Consider the following 22,235-nt stretch of genomic DNA (forward strand, 5'->3'; position numbering starts at 1 on the left):
TAAACCAATCACATCTTGTAAGTATAAAACTATTTCATGAATGACTAAAATAAAACATGACTATTAGTCAGGTCAGGACACTGATAATCACATTGATTATTTCCACATTCCAGCACACGAATGGTCAAGGCCATTCCATTCATAACAAGTAAAAATCCCAAACTATCAGCCTGATAAAAGATGTTATTCAGCTTCCTTTTACTTTTTATTGTACAATGAACTTACAGAACTGTATAGGAGAAATACAGTATGACTGGTGTTACACTATTTTATGGTGTCTACATTCCTCCATATGTATATTATTGGAATTCTACTTTCCATTCTTAATCTCATGATGTATTTTCTAAGTGTACAGACAGTCCCCGGGTTACGTACAAGATAGGTTCTGTAGGTTTGTTCTTAAGTTGAATTTGTATGTAAATCGGAACTGTATATTTTATTATTGTAATCCCAGACAGAATTTTTTTTGGTCTCTGTGACAACTGGATTTTAAAAATGTTGGATTCTCATAAGAACCAGGATTAATAATAAAGCTTCATTACAGACACCTTAGATACCTGTTAAAGCTGATCATTATAGCCTAAGACTAAAGTACAGTAAATTACCAACATCCAGAGGTCCGTTTGTAACTAGGGGTCGTTTGTACGTCAGTTGTTCTTAAGTAGGGGACCACCTGTATATGTACTTTATACTGTATATTGTCATTTAAAAATGTTGTAAATATAAAAGTCTCTTTCAATAAAATAAATCCCAATTATATTTGATGAACACATTAGTCAATTCATTTGAAAGTATGTGACTCCGGAACTGGTAGAATTTCTGCAGCTAATAAAACCAACAACCGTGTACAAAATACTAAATGATAGAATATTAAAGGTATTAGTTGAAATCCATCAGTCATTTCTTGTTTCACTAAATGATACATTCTCTATGGGGCCCAAAAACCAAAAAATCCAGCTTCCTTTATATAATTTCCCCTCAAAATTCATTGAGACATTTAAAAAATAATCCAAAGTACAGGAATTTACACAGGGTAAGGCTACATCCAGACGCCGGTTGCCCACCTTACCGTCACACGGCGGGCACACAGCGGCATGTGGGGAGAGGAGGAGAGCGCCCCTTTCCATGGGGATATATGACGCACGGCGCCGTATGCCTTGAAAATATAGGACATGTCCTATCTTCTTACGGGGTACGGAGCGGTACGGTGCCGCGCGTTCATGGCACCGTACTGCTCTGGTAGGACGCCGCACACCATGGAAGTGGCGCGACACCATGGACGGGTTAACCGCATCTTTCTTACTTGCATCACAGACGTGTCTCCCGATTCTGACTTTAAGGGGACATGTAGTGCACCCTATGTATTGTATGCATGCTGTGCACCTAATCACATAGATAACATAGGGCATGTTACAGTTGATGAACTTGGAGAAGGGGAATATTTGTTGAGTGTGTGTAGAATGGAAATTTTTATTGGGTGATGCATAATTGCACCATATACATTTTTTATGTACACCTTTATTGAATCCTTTTGTTTTTAACCAGTTTTTTGAGGTCAAGATCTCCGACCCAAAAAGACTGGGGGATAACTGCATCCCTAAAGTTGGAGCACGTTTTGCAACAAAATAGATTTTTATCAGGTAATACCATAGCATGGTCATTGCCTGTATATCAGATGGGGATATTTTTTAATTATTTGTGTTATTTTTGTACTGTAAACTGTATGTTGTTGTATATTCTCTATGGGTCTTTTATTATGAGAACATACCGTATATGCTAGAGTACAAGCCGACCTGATTATAAGTCTAATTTTACCACAAAAAACTGGGAAAACCTTTTGACTCGAGTATAAGCCTAGGGTGGGAAATGCAAGTCGCAGCATCCCCCCAGTATATAGCTATTCAGCCCCCTGCCCCCCCTCCATATATAGCCAACCAGCCACTGCCCTCTACTATATAGCTATCCAGCCTCCTGTCTCCCAGTAAATAGCCGCCAGCCCATGCCCGCTAGTATATAGCTATTCAGCCCCCTTCCTCCAGTATATAGCCAGCAAGACAATGCTCTTTAGTATATAGCTCGCCAGCACCCTGTCCCCTAGTATATAGCCAGCCCGTGCCCCCTGTATATAGACAGCCAGCCCGTGCCCCCAGGATATAGCAATTCGGTCCCCAGCCCCCACTATATAGCTATTCAGCACCCTGCCCCCAGTATATAGCCAGCCAGCCCATGCCGCCCAGTATATAACTAGTCATTACCCATTGTATAGCCAGCCAGCCCATGCCCCCAGTATATAGCCAGCCCACTAGCCCCAGTATATAGCCAGCCAACCCATGCCCCATAGTATATAAGCTAGCCAGCCCATGCCCCTTGTATATATATAGAAAGTCTGGCCATCATATTGTGTGTACTGCCAGCCACCACACACTCTGATGTCAGCAGCCCGATGTAAGAAGAGGACTTACAGAGGCATTGGAAAGGTGAGTATAGTTTTTTTTTCAGTTTTTTTCTGGGGTGTCCAGCACTTTGGTATTCAATTTAAATGCATATCTATTAAATGTTGGTGATTTTAGATATTATTTGATTCATGAGCTCTCATTGATTGTTATGTTGGTCTAAGACCTCAGCTGAATAAAGGAGAGCAGGAGCTCCATGACCCAACCCCCGAACCTATAAGGTGCTGTAACATTGACCTGATATTTCAAAGAACTAAGGCCTCCATACATAGTATATAAAAATAGTTGGAATCTTAGGCTTATTTTATGTTTTATTTAAACCTTTACAATTCCAACACAAAAGGATTTGCCAAATTTCCATTTAAACATTAAGGTGAGGTAAAAGGTAATTTTGGAAGTGTGTTCCTCAAATTTCATTTGTTGCTCTATAAAGACACAGTCCTCCTGGGATTGTAGATGCTGATATGCAAACATTTAAGGTGTTATTAACCCTTTAAAAAGATATCGATATGTCACACTAGACTTCCTATTGATCACTCTCTGAAATGTATCCTTTAGGACTAGAACACAGGTGACAACCCTCAAGGTCGCCCTCTGCCCCTATCGCTGTGTGAACCAGTGCTAGTTACTTTACAGGCTAAACAAAGTTATCAGCTCTTTTTGTCCTTTTCCTCACATTAAGGTGAAGCCGATGTTTCCCCTTGAAATTGGATCTGCTGAGAACCCTTTTGATGAAGACAATGGTGTCCTTCCTCATTCAAGTGGAGCTCTCAGCTACAAGACAAAGAAGCTTGGCCTCCAAACAATCATGTCTGGTGTTACGTTCTTGTCCCGACGGACCATTCTATTGCTCGTACACTGTTCCTAAACATTTAGGAAACCCTTAGGCGTCTGATTTTTATACCCATGGCCTATAAAGAATTCCACTAGTCTTTATAAAGAAATACAGAAGAACTGGAGTAATAGCTGACTCTTGTCACTTCTCAAGAGAAAATCTGTGAAGACAAGCCAACACTTTGCCAACTACTGTGCATGTCAGCTGTCATCACTTTTCCTAGACTTTCTATATACATACTCTATAGATCTAAATGTAAAACCATGTGCGATATGTAAAAATGTATTAAAACTTGTTTCACCATTATTATATTTACTACCCAGAAGTGACAAATTAACTCAACACTTGGACCATTCAATTAAATGTCAGGCTAAAAATGAGCTGTAGCAACATATGGTCACAGCCATCAGCATCCTCTTTATAATAATGATCTTTATTTATAATAATAGACTTTAAGTATATATATCGCCATCATATTCGGTAGCGCTTTACAAATCATAAGTGACATATACACATAAAACACTACATTGTGACATTAATTGGGGCACAGCTTGGACTTGTATCTCAGCGCTGCATTTGCATAGACCCACTAAGTGTCCCTGCAGTTGTACCACTAGCGACACCAGTTAGCGATACCTTGACTCAATGATTTCTTTCCCCCTCCTAGAAGCCCATGTAATAGTTTACACCATGTTCTTACATGTCATTGTCCTGCTCCGTGCGGAGCATTGTGAACAACATACCACTCTGTGACTTCCCTGCTGTTTCTTCTGGCCTGTAGGTTGTGTGGGTCCTCTAGAAGCATCCAGCATTCTAGATCCTGTGATGGTGCGTTCCTTGGCTCAGACTTGACTCTAATCTTGTTCTACCCGTCCTAACCTATTATCTGGATTTCTGATGACACAAAATCTGCCTACCTTTACCTCAGCCTAAAAGTGACTCCACGTTCTCCCCACCTTACTTGGTCAACGTTATCAGTATAAACCTGACGGCCTTCCTGCAGTGAAGTCCTTGAAGATCCTTGTAGAGAAGTAATGGAAGGAAAACGAGGGCCATTTAAACAATATTCAATATGCAAACAATATAACAATATTTTTTTTTAGAAATATAACCTTATTGTCCAATTTTGTGTGGATCTGACAGATAAAAAAAAACACTTAAGTCTACACAATTCTACCTAGAATCCTTCTAAAGGTTTGTGTTATGGTCTTATAGTCATAGGACTATCCTGGCCTTAGCTACACTGGTGTTAGATTCCATGGATAAAGCAAAGATGGAACTAAAATAATATGGATAAGTCTGGTTGCTAGGCGTAAAAACAACAACAACAACCTACCAGTGGGGTGAGAAAGAACTTTGAGAGCTAATGTGAAGAAGACTATTGTGGGGGGCAGATTAGGGAGTGATGCCATATGATTGTCAAAAGTTATGTAGGTCATTTCACATTTACTAGAAATAAAAAAAATCACTCACAATCCAAAGCAAAGAGAATTACCCTATAACTGACACTGAGGACAATGAGATGCACTTTAGGCTTTGAGTGGCCAATGACTGTCAATGGTTGCACCACATGAGTTCCGTTGGTACTTTTAAGGTTAAACCATCAGTGTTTGCATATTTAAAGTTAGGATTCCTAGAACAGTGATTTTCAACCTTTTTTGAGCCGCGGCACTTTTTATACTTAGAAAATCCTGGGGCACACCACCAACCAAAATAGCACAAAATGACACTAAAACAGTCATATTATACATATAGTTAATAATATAGATTCTAAATTTATTTGACTCACTCAGTGTGAATCCTGGACCTGTTTCAATAAACACAAAAAACACAAAAGGGATATCCTGGCAGGAATGGTGGAAAGACACACACGAAGCTCTTCCCCAACAGTTCTCAGTTTCTCCCTGCTTTTAGTATATGGTGCTCATTATTATGTGGCTCATATACTGCAAAATAAAGGGGTACAATGTGAAGTACTTGTAGTACTCCAGCCTCATGACTATAGTATTTCTCATTGTTATATGCAGTATACTGCTGGAGTACTACAAGTACCAGCTCATATGCTGAGTATTCTGCCAACAGTTCATCTACTCAGGTAAAAGCTCATATAGTCAGCATTATTGGTGGGCATTACCTTGGCGGTGGGCAAATGCGAGAGTCTCTCCGCTCTCAGGATGATGCGCCGGCCTCGGTGACGTCATTTTGTTGTGCGAGGTTCAAAGCTTGTGCATGTGTTATTGTACACGTCTCCTACATTGTAAGAAGCCGTGACTGCGCATCGCTGCGCATTGCCGGAAAACAAAACACAGGGGGCACCATAGTTTGGGGAACTTTCCCCGCTGCACACCCGACCATGTGTCGCGGCATACTAGTGTGCCACGGCACACTGGTTAAAAATCACTGTAAGAAAGTCAAAAGTGCTTGCAAACATTGTATCTGGTCCACAAATGCCTACACTTGCTTTACAAACAAAGGTGGTAATTCTTAGGATAACCTTCAGCAACAAAGGGCCATTTTTCTTGATGTCAACACAGTTCACCCAGACATGATGGATATCTGAGTCACTCCAGTTGGCTGGTATTTAGAGCAAAAGGGAGGATTGTAGACCAGGATATGGAGGTGGGGGATTTTGTGCAAAGTTATACTGACACTTCCCATGAGATAATAATGAGTTCCTATAATATGGTCAACTGCCTAGTGATACAGAAGCAATATACATTTACCACTGTATACATTGCCGAGTATAATTCTCACATTAGTTTCGACCTTGTTTGATGATGGGCAACAAAATAGCAGGTGCTTCACAAACCTGGTGCCATTATTAGGACAAAACTGCTATTACTGTGCTCCCTAGCGCTGGATCTATATTACGGGTTACCCAACAATTATACACTATATTATATCATTATAGTACTTGTTTTCAGAGGTGTATCTAGAATGTGCCTGGAATATAATAGTTACATCTACAATGCAGCCCCCAAACCATCAGTTACTTTTTACGATTGCTGCTGTCTCCTTAAAGGGGTTTTTCCACAAACAAAAGTTAGGCCCTATCCACGGGATTGGGTCTAACTTGCTTATCAGTGGGTGTCTTAGTGCTGAGACCCCCACAGATCATGAAAATGAGGGGTCCACAGACCCCTTGTCGCTCCGTCAGACTAATGGAGCAGACGTCTGCTCCATTAGTCTGACGGAGCGACAAGGGGTCTGATGGAGGTTTGTGGGACCCCTCGTTTTCGTGATATGTGGGGGTCTCAGCACTGAGACCCCCACTAATCAACAAGTTAGGACATATCCCGTGGGAAAACCCCTTTAAGTATCATCTGGAACTAGAGTCTAGGTGATATTTCAATATCTCTGCCCTCTATTACTAGGGCTTTTCTTCATTACTTGAATGTTGTCTCATGTCGGCCACTTGTCACATAATATAACATTGAGAATTTGATATAATAATAAATAACACAGGATGTATAGAATATATACCACACAGAATATCATGTTGAGTAGTATGAACCAAGTCTGAACATCACATCTCACATGATTAATACACAATGGCAAGGAATGGGTCCATGAAATAGGGGAATATGGGGTCAGTCGCACTGATTCCTTCATGTTCCTGACTTCATCCTTCCATTGGAAGACCTTGGACATTCCTCTGGCAGAGGACACACTGAGCTCTATGTTCTGCGTCTACCGTCAAAGGTCTGAGGGTTAATCCGCCAATGCTCTAGGGGTCACGGCTAAATGTTCACAACACTGATCTAAAGGTTCCTAGATGAAGTCATTGTGGAAAATACAATAAAAGCAAAACATCACTGTCGCTCCCACTTATTACTAGAAGCTCACAAAAGTTCAACTCCATCCAACAATGAGCGGCAGTGATAGACCGGGCAAACACGGTGCCTACGGATTCTGCCACCCAAGCAGGGAAGTGAGCAGGCAGAGGTTATGACACCTCAGTAGACAAGTAGCTTTATCTTAAAAGCAGTGAAACTTACTAATTCAGATGACAACACACATATGCTCCACCCATACATGTACAACTTCAATAACTGATATAGGGGGGTCAGTATGTGGTAGGGTTAGGTTAGATATGTGAGCATATCATACATACATCATACATATAAGACCCTCTTTTTCTACAAGAGAAAGTTGGTTCACTCAGCAATGGCAGCTGCACCCTGCGATTGGAGATATAGCCAGTCATACGTGTTTAACCCCTAAGATGTTGTGGTCAATAGTGAATATGTCATAAAAGAGCTTGTTTCCAACTGTCCCCCATTCTCCTCAAGCCCCACTCCCTGTGTCCACCAAGACATCCTAGTCTACCTTCCTTCCAATATCAGGTTCTGACATGCCGACCATACACTGTGACTGCGGTACTGATATGTAGACCCATTGTCATCCCAAAAAGACTAGAAAAATAGGTAATAAAAGTCTTTAGGAAGTTCAACAATGTTGATTATTATGGCTTACAGGAAAACCCAAAGGTCATTGGGGGACATTTACTATGGGGTTTCTGCTTTTTTTTATGGCATCCCACTTTCCAACCCATTTATTAGTGGAAGAAATGTGATTTTCGGCCTCCTCCGCCTCTGCTCTGAAAAGGGGAGTGGTTTTCGTGGATTGGAAACTCCGACACAATTAATATGTGTCTTTTTTATGTTTTGGTGCTAGAAAGTGGCAGAGAAATTTGCCTAGCAGAATACAAACCTTCATTTAGAAGTCTGCCTAGTCACAGCTCTCCACCTGTGGAAGTTCGGGTACTGATAATCTGGTGGACAAAGTTGACAAAGTTATAGCAGTGGCCATTGCTGCGGCTCCTCAGCAGATTCTCTGACCACTGCACACATTTGTGGTGCTCAGGACACAAAATGGTCCCAGAAAAAGAAAAATTATCTAATAAACGCCACAAAATTAAATATGTACCTCATTACAGCTAGTTGGAAACCACAACAGCAGAGATTACGGCACTTGATATATATGTCATTAATTATCTCAGAAAATTTGCATAGTTAACCCAAAATACTTGCAAAGTCTTCCTAAGCATTTTAAAAGTTCCCTTAGGCCGCACTCACACGACCGTAGGGGGACGTATGTATGTCAGCAAGCTTGCGGCAGTACATATGTCCCCCATAGACGGCAATGGCCGCATGGACCGCTCTGTAGACGGGGAAAAGATAGTAGAAGAACGTAGCACACATCCTTTGTTGATTTTTTGGGATTTTCTTTTAATTCATATCATATAGTTTATATTTACAGCTCCACCAAAAGTTTGTAAGAATCATATATTGTAACAACAGATCACAAGATTTCTTTTAGCGACGTTTCGGTCTGAATCGACCTTGGTCAAGCACGATCTGCAATAGAAGAGGTAGCTGGGTATAGGCTCTGGTGGTAGCAAGAGGACATGTCCTATTTTTCCCTGTGTTGCGTCCATGCGCCGTGGATCTCTATGGAGAGGTGAGGGGTCACACCTCCACCTCTCCATGGTGCTGGATGTATGCCCTCCGTCCGTAGCCGTGCAGGCATATGTCAATGTGAATACGCGTTTAGTCTGTTTCAGAAGTTGACACAATCATGGAGAAGACTGCTGACTTGACAGATGGCTAGAAGGCAGTCGTTGACAGACTCCACAAGGAGGGTGAGCCACAAAAGGTCAATGCTAACAAAGCCGGCTATTCACAGACTGATATATCAAAGCATATTAATGGAAAGTTGAGTGGAAGGAAAAAGGTACCTTGATTCAGAAAGATTCACAAAGTGTAGACTGCTGCTGGAGTCATTGCTTCCACCACACACAGACGTATCCAGGACATGGGCTACAAGTGTCACATTCCATTTGTGAGGCCACTCATCACCAATAGACAACGCCATAAGCGTCTTACCTGGGCCAAGGAGAAAAAGAACTGGACAGTTGCTTAGTGGTCTAGTGTGTTATTTTCAGCTGAAAGTAAATTTTGCTTTTCATTTGGAAATTAAGGTGATGGTTTGGGGAGCCATGTCATCTGCCGGTATAGGTCCACTGTCCCACATTTATTTAAGTGTTTGCTCCAGTTTTTTGACTGCATTGAAAAGAACATGCAAACTGCTTGTACATGTATTTATAAAATGTCTGTGACATATTTGCTCTATTCCCGAATTGACAAAAAATCCCGCACTGAAAGAGGTGTTCTGGTGCACAGTTGGACATTGGGGCTTATTTACTAAGGGTCTGCGGATCGCACTTTCGTCGGATTTTTGCAGTTTTCAGGATTTGCACAGCTGTGACAGGTATTTAACTGGGGATTGTGTTGCATGCGGTCGTATTTTGGCGCAGCTGGGCCATCGGACGTTCCGACTGATTTGGACTGAGCGCAGGATTTAAGATTCAAATTGTGTCTCATCCAATACACTTACATGCACCAGGAAGAAAAAGGTGAACTCTTTCGGACCTGAGCCGGGAAGGGACACATGCAGGATATCGGGATCTTAGATCGCACGATCTTAGGGAATCACGGCACAGAGCAATGTCATAGGACAGTGCACTTTCAGGGGAACTCCAAGGGACCGGGTAAGTAAAATTTGTTAAAGGTGCACCAAAAAAAGTTAGTGCACTCTGTCAGAGCCGTGCAGGGGGCATCAGAGTCATGAAAAATGTACCCCACAATGTCAATAAAAGGTCTAAATGACCTCATTGAAACCCTTTAAACTTTTTGTTAAAAACATCAATTTAATTTTTTACAATATTAAAAATCCAGATTTGTTGTATACTTTCATTATTTCCTTAACTACTTAAAAATTAACTATCTATCTATATATCTCATATGAAGGGGTGATATGTGTGTATACATGAAGATTATAGTGTATAGGTGCAATTGGTCTCACAGTGTATATATCAGATTTGGTGTTTTATATATGATTGACACCACAGTTTCGTCACAGTTTTCTATACACTCTAAGTGACCTTTCCAAAGATTCTATAATCTATTGTTTAGGTTGTTCTTTCCACACAGAATTTCTGGAAGTTCCGCCTTGTGCCAGTAGATGTCACTATTTCTCCTTATGGAAGAGCTACTATGTTTATTTATACACTTGATACATTGTACCAACTTTGTAAATGATAGCGTTCACTATCATGGATGTTCAAATACGTCCACGAGTAGAATACACTAGGGCAGTGGTGGCGAACCTATGGCACTGGTGCCAGAGGCGGCACTCAGAGCCCTTTCTGGGGGCACCCGGGCCATCGTCCCAGCACACCAGACAAGACTCAAAAACAACTTCCTGCAGTTCCAAGCGACTTAAAGGATGCTGCTTTCAGTCATACTTTGATACTTACTTTGCTACTTGGGACTGTAGGAAGAGGGAGAATGAATAGACATGGCTGCATTATCTTTGGAGGACCTCTTGCTGGCCCTACGATTCTCTGTGTACAGAGGGTCACTAGAAAGAAGCTAAAATGATGCAAATTTATGCATTTTTCTACTGTGTTGCTGTCCTCAGGAGGCCAATACGACTGAAAGTTGTTGAAGAACAGGGAGCAATAAGTTACTGCTTTAAGTTTTGGTTGGCACCTCGCGATAAATAAGGGGGGTTTTGGGCACTCGGCCACTAAAAGGTTCACCATCACTGCACTAGGGCAGTGGTGGCTAACCTATGGCACTGGTGCCAGAGGTGCCACTCAGAGACATTTCTGTGGGAACTCAGGCCATCACCAGAGATGAATAATAATAATAATAATAATAATGGGATCCTGGAGGGAAGCTACAATGCTCATCTAAATTTTATTGTTGTCCTCAGGGTGCTGGTATCAATGAAAGCGGTGACAGAGAAGGGAGTATAAATCACAAATTAAATTTCTGTGTTGGCACTTTGCGATAAATAAGTGGGTCTTGGTTGTAGTTTGGGCACTCGGCCATCACTGCACTAGGGAATAGCAAACTTCCAAATCTGATTTCCTATTTTATTGTAGTGTGTAATAAAGCACTCCATATGTAATTCCTACACAACACATCACTTGTTTGTCTCTTCATATGAGGCTAGATGGAGTGAGTCTGTTAGCTACAAAACACTTGTATCGGCTCCTAATCACACCGACAGTGCCGACACTACCCAAGTCCTGACTAAGGCACTCTGATCCTCATCACAATATTATATGATTGCTCCCAACACTGCTTGCTAAAATACTAAACACACTATATATGAAAGGTACCGCTAAGGGCACAGACTGTGCACCTCCTTATGTGAACCTTTTTCTCAGGTGCTGGGAGTCTGTTAATGTTTTCAATGAAAAGAACACTTGTTAAACAGATCACATTTTATTTTGGGTATTCAGATACATTGATGACATCCTCACTTCTGGGATGGAGATGAGGAAACTTTTAAACGACTGGTTAATATTTTGAACAATAATGAAATGAAGATGAAATTTACACCGGAAATTCATCCATCTAGGATTATTTGTCTAGACCTTACAATTAACATTGGTGATTCTGGTGATTTGGGCATAACAGAATAAATGGAAAAAACACTTCCACTAATAGCCTGTTAAACTGGGGTAGTTGGTGCCCACAGCCCCTTAGAAGGGGAATTCCTGTTGGCCAATATCTTCGTGCTAGAAGAAACTGCTCCAAAGAGGAGGATTTTGAAAAAGAATTTAAACTCTTGTATGAACATTTCATGCAAATGGGGTATCCTGTGAGGACCCTGAAACAAGAAGAGCCAAGTTTGCCAAAAGAGACTCCCTGATCTCCTTTAGGTAAGAGGGATGAGAATAAGCTGGTACGTTGTATTGGCCCACATAATTCATAGGCATATGATATTTTTAACATCCTAAGAAAATACTGGCCGCTGTTTCAGGCCGATGAAGATTTGTGGAATAATTATTAGATATTCAAGTGTCACTTATCGCAGGGGGAGAAACATTAAAGATAGACTTGTACATAGTCACTTTAATGTGGTAGAAGAAGAAATGGCTTTCAACACCAAACTGAACTATAAAAGTTACATGTGTTGTTTATGTACCGCAATGTGCATGTCCAAAAATTTAAGTAGGTAAGACAATTCAGGAGTTGTGAAGACTAATATCATCACACCTGAGTACAGTTGGCACTCATAAGGACACGCCTCTGGCAGAGCACGTAAAATCGAAACATGGGGGTGACATGATCCATCTTAGGTTCTGGGCTATTGATCAGATTAAACCAGGGCTCCGTAAGGGTAATATTGATGGATATGGACACTATCATTTACAAAGTTGGTACAATGTATCAAATGGATAAATAAACATCCAAAAGGAGAAATAGTGACATCTACTGGCACGAGGCGGAACTTCCATAGGTTCTCTGAAAGGTTGGAAAAGGTTCTTCAGAGGTTGGAAAGTACAACCTAAACAATAGATCATAGAATCTTGGAAAGATGACGTTCGGGGGAGCAACGATCGGAGGAAACATGGCGGCGCCCATGATATTCTAATTTATTGAGAAGCACCTGTACGTTAGAATGGTAACAATCATAAGTAGGGCTCATCCTGCAATGCCCCCATCACCTTCATCCAGCATCAGTGATGGAAAAATATGAAAAATAAATCTCAGACTCCACAACAAAAGAAGAGGATTTTTTTAAAAAAAAACCAAAACTATTGGTATAGTTCAAATGAGTAAAACGCACATAAAAAATACTATGAGGAATATTATAGATGTAGATGGTTTTTGTAGCTGTGTATGAATAGCTTTTAGACATGAGGGACATTTGTTGATGTCATACTGGCAGCTTCTATCACCAGTGCTGCAAATGTTCGGAATCTGTTATCAGGATTTTTAAAATTTTACCTAGTGACCGACTCCCATATCTTTTTTAATACTAATACCCCATCTGCTTTTATAATTAAAGGAAATCTACCATCAAAAACCATCATGATAAACCAAGGACACTTACAAGGACATAGATCCAGGCGCTATGACAGTGCTAATCCATGGCCTCTGTACTTCTAAAAACAAATGTTATAGTTATGGTAATGAGGCAGAAAGGCTCTGAGGGGTGTTACCAGGGCCTGCCTATGGTGTAGCTTCACCGGCTAACAACTCCAACAACTTCAGGCTTATTGGCATAGTTTTAAAAGTTGATTTTAGAAGGAAGATGACCATGGATAACAAATATAAGGAGATTACCACAGCCACAGTGCCACGGTGCCCTAGTTTATCATGTTTGATGGTAGATTTCCTTTAACATTACTAGTACCATTCACTTTTGATAGTATATTATTGTGTACCTGGCTCCCTTCCAGCACAATGCAGTGAGTCCCTGTGTCATCATCATTATCTCCTCATAGCTCTCCCTCCTCCTCTTCTGCCCTCCCTCCTGCTGACATGACCCAACAGAGACTTGATTGCAGCACATGGTCAGCTCACATCAGCATGAGGGAAAAGAGGGGAGGAAGGAGAGCTAAGAGATATGTGGGGAGATAATGATGATGACATAGGGACTGGAACACCCCTGGAGCAGTGAGCCAGGAGTAATTTTAGATGAGTATAACCAATAATGGTAATTTTAAAAGCAGATTGGGAATTAGTATTAAAAAAGGTTATGGGAACCTGTCATTAGGTGAAAATGTGAAATCCCAATGACAGTTTCCATTTAATAAACAGATCATATAAGAAATAACTTTTATTCCTACTAGTAAATCCGGTTAAAAAAGAACGCTGTTTGGACCCATCCATGGAGATCTGTCAACTTCAATTTCCAAAATATTGTGATAGATGGTGTGTAATGGATTAGCTGGGTGATAAGGGATCCCTTTGATAGAAAGAGACAAAAAACCACTGCAGAGAGTGACTGTTGATTTTCTGGCAGAAACCCTTTGATTTCAGTGACTTCAGGGTAATTTTTCAATTTCCTTGAAGAGAATGATGAGATTCTGAGCTGGTCCCGTCAGAGATAACTGCTAGTTCAGGGAGGTCTCTGCAGTGCCACTCGGGGTGATGTGCTTGTATATAGTGAATTATACATAATAGACAATTTATTGCAGGGTTAACTATTACTGAAACAATGTTCTGACAGAGGATTTTTTATGGAAATATCTTGTATATGTATAAGCTATACATAATATAATAATTAGAGATGAGCGAACACTAAAATGCTCGGGTACTCGTTATTCGAGACGAACTTTTCCCGATGCTCGAGTGCTCGTCTCGAATAACGAACCCCATTGAAGTCAATGGGAGACTCGAGCATTTTTCAAGGGGACCAAGGCTCTGCACAGGGAAGCTTGGCCAAACACCTGGGAACCTCAGAAAAGGATGGAAACACCACGGAAATGGACAGGAAACAGCAGGGGCAGCATGCATGGATGCCTCTGAGGCTGCATAATCGCACCATTATGCCAAAATTATGGGCAACAGCATGGCCATGACAGAGTGACAGAATGAAGCTAGATAGCATCTAAAACATCCAATAATTGACCCTGACACTATAGGGGACGGCATGCAGAGGCAGCGGCAGCAGGCTAGAGAGTGGCATGGCGACATACCCTAAATGGACTCAGGCTTCAAACCAATGGGTGGCAGAGAGGAACCAAAGGAGGTGAGCAAGAAGCGCTCAAATAATATCGGTACATGATAAAAGTTTGCCAGTATATTTTGTGGATTACACAGCAGGGTGGCGACAAAGTTAACATGGAAGCCATGAAAACAACCCAAAATTCTGCCTGACACAGCTCGTTTGATAAGGGGACCATGTATGGAGGCAGTGAACTAGTAGTAGATTAAAGGTGCTGCAGTTAAAACTATGTTAGTTGGATCTTGGCATGGAGCTGGCGCTCCGCTGCCAGGCGAGCTTTCGCCAATCCAAGCCCCTGTCTCTAGGCTACTCCCCAAACAGCACTTCTAAGAACCTTTTGTATAAGATCAAGTGTAGTAGCGTTCTTATAAGTTTAGGATATGCCGGGTGAGGGGAATGTAAACAGATGCGCAAGAAGCGCTGAAATAATATCCCTAAATGGTAAAAGTTTGCAAGTATATTTTGGGGATTACACAGCAGGGTGGCGACAAAGTTAACAACTTTGATGTGGAATGCCCTGTAATAGCTCTTGGGCGGTGTGCCTTTTATCGCCTAGGCTCAGCAGTTTCAGCACCGCCTGCTGTCGCTTAGCGACGGCACTGCTGCTGTGCCTAGAGCTACCGACTGATGGCGCCATGCCCACGGATGGTAATTCGGAGGAGGAGGAGGTGGAGGAGGGGTGGGAGGAGGTATAGTAGGCCTTTGAGACCTGGACCGAGGTAGGCCCCGCAATTCTCTGCGTCGGCAGTATATGACCAGCCCCAGGGTCAGACTCGGTCCCAGCCTGCACCAAGTTAAGTGTAGTAGCGTTCTTATAAGTTTGGGATATGGCGGGTGAGGGGAATGTAAACAGATGCGCAAGAAGCGCATGATGCGCATGGAGCTGGCGTTCCGCTGCCAGGCGAGCTTTCGCCAATCCAAGCCCCTGTCTCTAGGCTACTCCCCAAACAGCACTTCTAAGAACCTTTTGTATAAGATCAAGTGTAGTAGCGTTCTTATAAGTTTAGGATATGCCGGGTGAGGGGAATGTAAACAGATGCGCAAGAAGCGCTGAAATAATATCCCTAAATGGTAAAAGTTTGCCAGTATATTTTGTGGATAACACAGCAGGGTGGCGACAAAGTTAACAACTTTGATGTGGAATCCATGAAAACAACCCAAATTTCTGCCTGACACACCTCGTTTGATAAAGGGACGATGTATGGAGGCAGCTATATGGACGACTTTTGGAGGTAGCAATGGAGACAACGTGTGGAGGCTGCTATGGAGACAATTTAATTTGGATAGTGCCTGTATGTGGCAGTCCCAAACATTTTTCAAACCAGAGGAGCAGGTAGGTGGCCCTCCAGTAAAATGGGATAGATTGAGTGCCTGTATGTGGCAGTCCCAAAAATGTTTCAAACCAGAGGAGCAGGTAGGTGGCCCTGCAGTAAAATGGAATAGATTGAGTGCCTGTATGTGGCAGTCCCAAAAATGTTTCAAACCAGAGGAGCAGGTAGGTGGCCCTCCAGTAAAATGGAATAGATTGAGTGCCTGTATGTGGCAGTCCCAAAAATTTTTCAAACCAGAGGAGCAGGTAGGTGGCCCTCCAGTATAATGGAATAGATTGAGTGCCTGTATGTGGCAGTCCCAAAAATGTTTCAAACCAGAGGAGCAGGTAGGTGGCCCTGCAGTAAAATGGAATAGATTGAGTGCCTGTATGTGGCAGTCCCAAAAATTTTTCAAACCAGAGGAGCAGGTAGGTGGCCCTCCAGTAAAATGGAATAGATTGAGTGCCTGTATGTGGCAGTCCCAAAAATGTTTCAAACCAGAGGAGCAGGTAGGTGGCCCTGCAGTAAAATGGAATAGATTGAGTGCCTGTATGTGGCAGTCCCAAAAATTGTTCAAACCAGAGGAGCAGGTAGGTGGCCCTGCAGTAAAATGGAATAGATTGAGTGCCTGTATGTGGCAGTCCCAAAAATTGTTCAAACCAGAGGAGCAGGTAGGTGGCCCTGCAGTAAAATGGAATAGATTGAGTGCCTGTATGTGGCAGTCCCAAAAATGTTTCAAACCAGAGGAGCAGGTAGGTGGCCCTCCAGTAAAATGGAATAGATTGAGTGCCTGTATGTGGCAGTCCCAAAAATTGTTCAAACCAGAGGAGCAGGTAGGTGGCCCTCCAGTAAAATGGAATAGATTGAGTGCCTGTATGTGGCAGTCCCAAAAATTGTTCAAACCAGAGGAGCAGGTAGGTGGCCCTCCAGTAAAATGGAATAGATTGAGTGCCTGTATGTGGCAGTCCCAAAAATTGTTCAAACCAGAGGAGCAGGTAGGTGGCCCTGCAGTAAAATGGAATAGATTGAGTGCCTGTATGTGGCAGTCCCAAAAATTGTTCAAACCAGAGGAGCAGGTAGGTGGCCCTGCAGTAAAATGGAATAGATTGAGTGCCTGTATGTGGCAGTCCCAAAAATTGTTCAAACCAGAGGAGCAGGTAGGTGGCCCTGCAGTAAAATGGAATAGATTGAGTGCCTGTATGTGGCAGTCCCAAAAATGTTTCAAACCAGAGGAGCAGGTAGGTGGCCCTCCAGTAAAATGGAATAGATTGAGTGCCTGTATGTGGCAGTCCCAAAAATTGTTCAAACCAGAGGAGCAGGTAGGTGGCCCTCCAGTAAAATGGAATAGATTGAGTGCCTGTATGTGGCAGTCCCAAAAATTGTTCAAACCAGAGGAGCAGGTAGGTGGCCCTGCAGTAAAATGGAATAGATTGAGTGCCTGTATGTGGCAGTCCCAAAAATGTTTCAAACCAGAGGAGCAGGTAGGTGGCCCTCCAGTAAAATGGAATAGATTGAGTGCCTGTATGTGGCAGTCCCAAAAATTGTTCAAACCAGAGGAGCAGGTAGGTGGCCCTCCAGTAAAATGGAATAGATTGAGTGCCTGTATGTGGCAGTCCCAAAAATTGTTCAAACCAGAGGAGCAGGTAGGTGGCCCTGCAGTAAAATGGAATAGATTGAGTGCCTGTATGTGGCAGTCCCAAAAATGTTTCAAACCAGAGGAGCAGGTAGGTGGCCCTCCAGTAAAATGGAATAGATTGAGTGCCTGTATGTGGCAGTCCCAAAAATTGTTCAAACCAGAGGAGCAGGTAGGTGGCCCTGCAGTAAAATGGAATAGATTGAGTGCCTGTATGTGGCACTCACAAAAATTGTTTCAAACAGAGGACCGGGTAGGTGGCCCTCCAGAAAAATTAAATGCATGAAGTACTATAGCAAGAGCCAGTGGGCCCTGTCAAAAAATAGCCAGTTTCCTCTGCTTTACTGTACAAAGAGGAGGAGAAGGAGGAAAATGAGGAGGAGGAGGAGGAGTGGATCAATTATTCAGGTTGAGCTTCCTTCACCTGGTGGAGATTGGAAATTCTGAGAAATCCAGCCTTTATTCATTTTAATAAGCGTCAGCCTGTCAGCGCTGTCAGTCGACAGGCGTGTACGCTTATCGGTGATGATGCCACCAGCTGCACTGAAAACCCGCTCGGACAAGACGCTAGCGGCAGGGCAGGCAAGAACCTCCAAGGCGTACAGCGCCAGTTCGTGCCACATGTCCAGCTTTGAAACCCAGTAGTTGTAGGGAGCTGTGTGATCATTTAGGACGATGGTATGGTCAGCTACGTACTCCCTCACCATCTTTCTGTAAAGATCAGCCCTACTCTGCCGAGACTGGGGACAGGTGACAGTGTCTTGCTGGGGTGACATAAAGCTGGCAAAAGCCTTGTAAAGCGTACCCTTGCCAGTGCTGGACAAGCTGCCTGCTCGCCTACTCTCCCTCGCTACTTGTCCCGCAGAACTACGCACTCTGCCGCTAGCGCTGTCAGAAGGGAAATACTGTTTCAGCTTGTGCACCAGGGCCTGCTGGTATTCATGCATTCTCACACTCCTTTCCTCTCCAGGGATGAGAGTGGGAAGATTTTGCTTGTACCGTGGGTCCAGGAGAGTGAACACCCAGTAATCGGTGCTGGAATAAATTCTTTGAACGCGAGGGTCACGGGATAGGCAGCCTAGCATGAAATCTGCCATATGCGCCAGAGTACCAACGCGTAAGAATTCACTCCCCTCACTGGCCTGACTGTCCATTTCCTCCTCCTCCAACTCCTCCAACTCCTCTTCTTCTGCCCATACACGCTGAACAGTGAAGGACTCAACAATGGTCCCCTCTTGTGTCTCGCCAACATTCTCCTCCTCTTCCTCCTCATCCTCCTCCACCTCCACCTCCTCCGATATGCGCTGAGAAACAGACCTCAGGGTGCTTTGGCTATCAACAAGGGAATATTCTTCCCCCGTCTCTTGTGACGAGCGCAAAGCTTCCGACTTCATGCTGACCAGAGAGTTTTTCAACAGGCCAAGCAGCGGGATGGTGAGGCTGATGATGGCGGCATCGCCACTGACCATCTGTGTTGACTCCTCAAAGTTACTCAGCACCTGACAGATATCAGACATCCACGTCCACTCCTCATTGTAGACTTGAGGAAGCTGACTGACCTGACTACCAGTTCTGGTGGAAGTTGACATCTGGCAGTCTACAATCGCTCTGCGCTGCTGGTAAACTCTGGATAACATGGTCAGTGTTGAATTCCACCTCGTGGGCACGTCGCACAACAGTCGGTGAGCGGGCAGTTGGAGGCGGCGCTGCGCTGCCCTGAGAGTGGCAGCATCTGGGCTGGACTTCCTGAAATGCGCACAGATGCGGCGCACCTTCGTGAGCAAATCAGACAGATTGGGGTATGTCTTGAGGAAACGCTGCACTATCAGATTTAACACATGGGCCAGGCATGGCACATGTGTCAGTCTGCCGAGTTGCAGAGCCGCCACCAGGTTACGGCCGTTGTCACACACAACCATTCCCGGCTTGAGGTTCAGCGGTGCCAGCCACAGATCAGTCTGCGCCGTGATGCCCTGTAATAGCTCTTGGGCGGTGTGCTTAGCGACGGCACTGCTGCTGTGCCTAGAGCTACCGACTGATGGCGCCGTGCCCACGGATGGTAGTTCGGAGGAGGAGGTGGAGGAGGGGTGGGAGGAGGAGGAGGCATAGTAGGCCTGAAACACCTGGACCGAGGTAGGCCCCGCAATCCTCGGCGTCGGCAGTATATGAGCAGCCCCAGGGTCAGACTCGGTCCCAGCCTCCACCAAGTTAACCCAATGTGCCGTCAGCGATATATAGTGGCCCTGCCCGGCAGCACTCGTCCACGTGTCCGTGGTCAGGTGGACCTTGTCAGAAACGGCGTTGGTCAGGGCACGGATGATGTTGTCTGACACGTGCTGGTGCAGGGCTGGGACGGCACATCGGGAAAAGTAGTGGCGGCTGGGGACCGAATACCGAGGGGCGGCCGCCGCCATGAGGTTGCGAAAGGCCTCGGTCTCTACTAGCCTATAGGGCAGCATCTCCAGGCTAAGCAATCTGGAGATGTGCACATTAAGGGCTTGGGCGTGCGGGTGGGTTGCACTATATTTGCGTTTCCGCTCCAGCGTCTGCGGTATGGAGAGCTGAACGCTGGTGGATGCTGTGGAGGATCGTGGAGGCGACGATGGGGTTTTTGTGGCAGGGTCCTGGGCAGGGGGCTGACTAGCAGCTGACACAGGGGAAGGAGCAGTGGTGTGCACGGCCGGAGGTGAACGGGCTTGTTGCCACTGAGTGGGGTGCTTAGCATTCATATGCCTGCGCATACTGGTGGTAGTTAAGCTAGTAGTGGTGGAACCCCTGCTGAGCCTGGTTTGGCAAATGTTGCACACCACAGTCCGTCGGTCATCCGGTGTTTCCTTAAAGAACCTCCACACTTCTGAAGATCTAGCCCTCGCCGCAAGAGCCCTCACCACGGGAGCTTCACTAGTTGACAGTGGCGCTGATGCACCAGCTCTGGCCCTGCCTCTCCGTCTGGCCCCACCACTGCCTCTTCCAACCTGTTCAGGTCGAGGACTCTCCTCCGTCTCAGAAGCACTGTGTTCACCCGGCCTCTCAGCCCAGCTTGGGTCTGTCACCTCATCATCCTCCGATCCCTCAGTCTGCTCCCCCCTCGGACTTCCTGCCCTGACAACAACTTCCCCACTGTCTGACAACCGTGTCTCCTCATCGTCGGACACCTCTTTACACACTTCCACTACGTCAAGAAGGTCATCATCACCCACAGACTGTGACTGGTGGAAAACCTGGGCATCGGAAAATTGCTCAGCAGCAACCGGACAAGTGGTTTGTGACTGTGGGAAGGGTCCAGAAAACAGTTCCTCAGAGTATGCCGGTTCAAATGCCAAATTTTCCTGGGAGGGGGCAGACTGGGGGGGAGGAGGCTGAGGTGCAGGAGCTGGAGGAGTGGCGATTTCGGTGACATGGGTGGACTGCGTGGAAGACTGACTGGTGGTGGACAAATTGCTCGAAGCATTGTCAGCAATCCACGACATCACCTGTTCGCACTGTTCTGGCCTCAACAGTGCTCTACCACGAGTCCCAGTAACTTCAGACATGAACCTAGGGAGTGTAGCTCTGCGGCGTTCCCCTGCTCCCTCATCAGCAGGTGGTGTCTCACCCCGCCCAGGACCACGGCCTCTGACCCCTGCAGTAGTTGGACGCCCACGTCCCCGCCCTCGTCCTCTACCCCTAGCCCTCGGGTTAAACATTTTTAAAATGAGAGTTATAACTTTATTTTTTTTTTTACTTTTTTTTGTTTTTTTTTGTGTTTTTTTTTTTTTGTGTTTTTTGTTTTTTTTTGAGTTTTTAAAACCAAACAATGCTATCCTATTGCTATGGCTATTTTCTAGCCAAGTATCAAAGGAAGCACAGTACTATGCCAGATGAGATGACACTGAGTTATTGCCTAATAGAAATCCAACCCCTACTGAATTTTGCCACTTCGGCCTTTGCTATGGATATGTGCGCCACTAAGCGCAGAACACAGCGGTCGCAAGTCCCACTACAAATTGCTCAGAATTGGCAAGTACATGCACTGCAGAAACTACAGCCACCAGCAGATCAACCAGAAATCAAATATATAGAACGCTACTGTAGGCTTCAAGATCAAGAAGCTGTTTGTATTCTCCTATGGCTATTTTCTAGCCAAGTATCAAAGGAAGCACAGTACTATGCCGGATGAGATGACACTGAGTTATTGCCTAATAGAAATCCAACCCCTACTGAATTTTGCCACTTCAGCCTTTGCTATGGATATGTGCGCCACTAAGCGCAGAACACAGCGGTCGCAAGTCCCACTACAAATTGCTCAGAATTGGCAAGTACATGCACTGCAGAAACTACAGCCACCAGCAGATCAACCAGAAATCAAATATATAGAACGCTACTGTAGGCTTCAAGATCAAGAAGCTGTTTGTATTCTCCTATGGCTATTTTCTAGCCAAGTATCAAAGGAAGCACAGTACTATGCCGGATGAGATGACACTGAG

The sequence above is a fragment of the Engystomops pustulosus genome, chromosome 4 (assembly GCF_040894005.1).
Source record: "Engystomops pustulosus chromosome 4, aEngPut4.maternal, whole genome shotgun sequence".
NCBI classification, from domain to species: domain Eukaryota; kingdom Metazoa; phylum Chordata; class Amphibia; order Anura; family Leptodactylidae; genus Engystomops; species Engystomops pustulosus.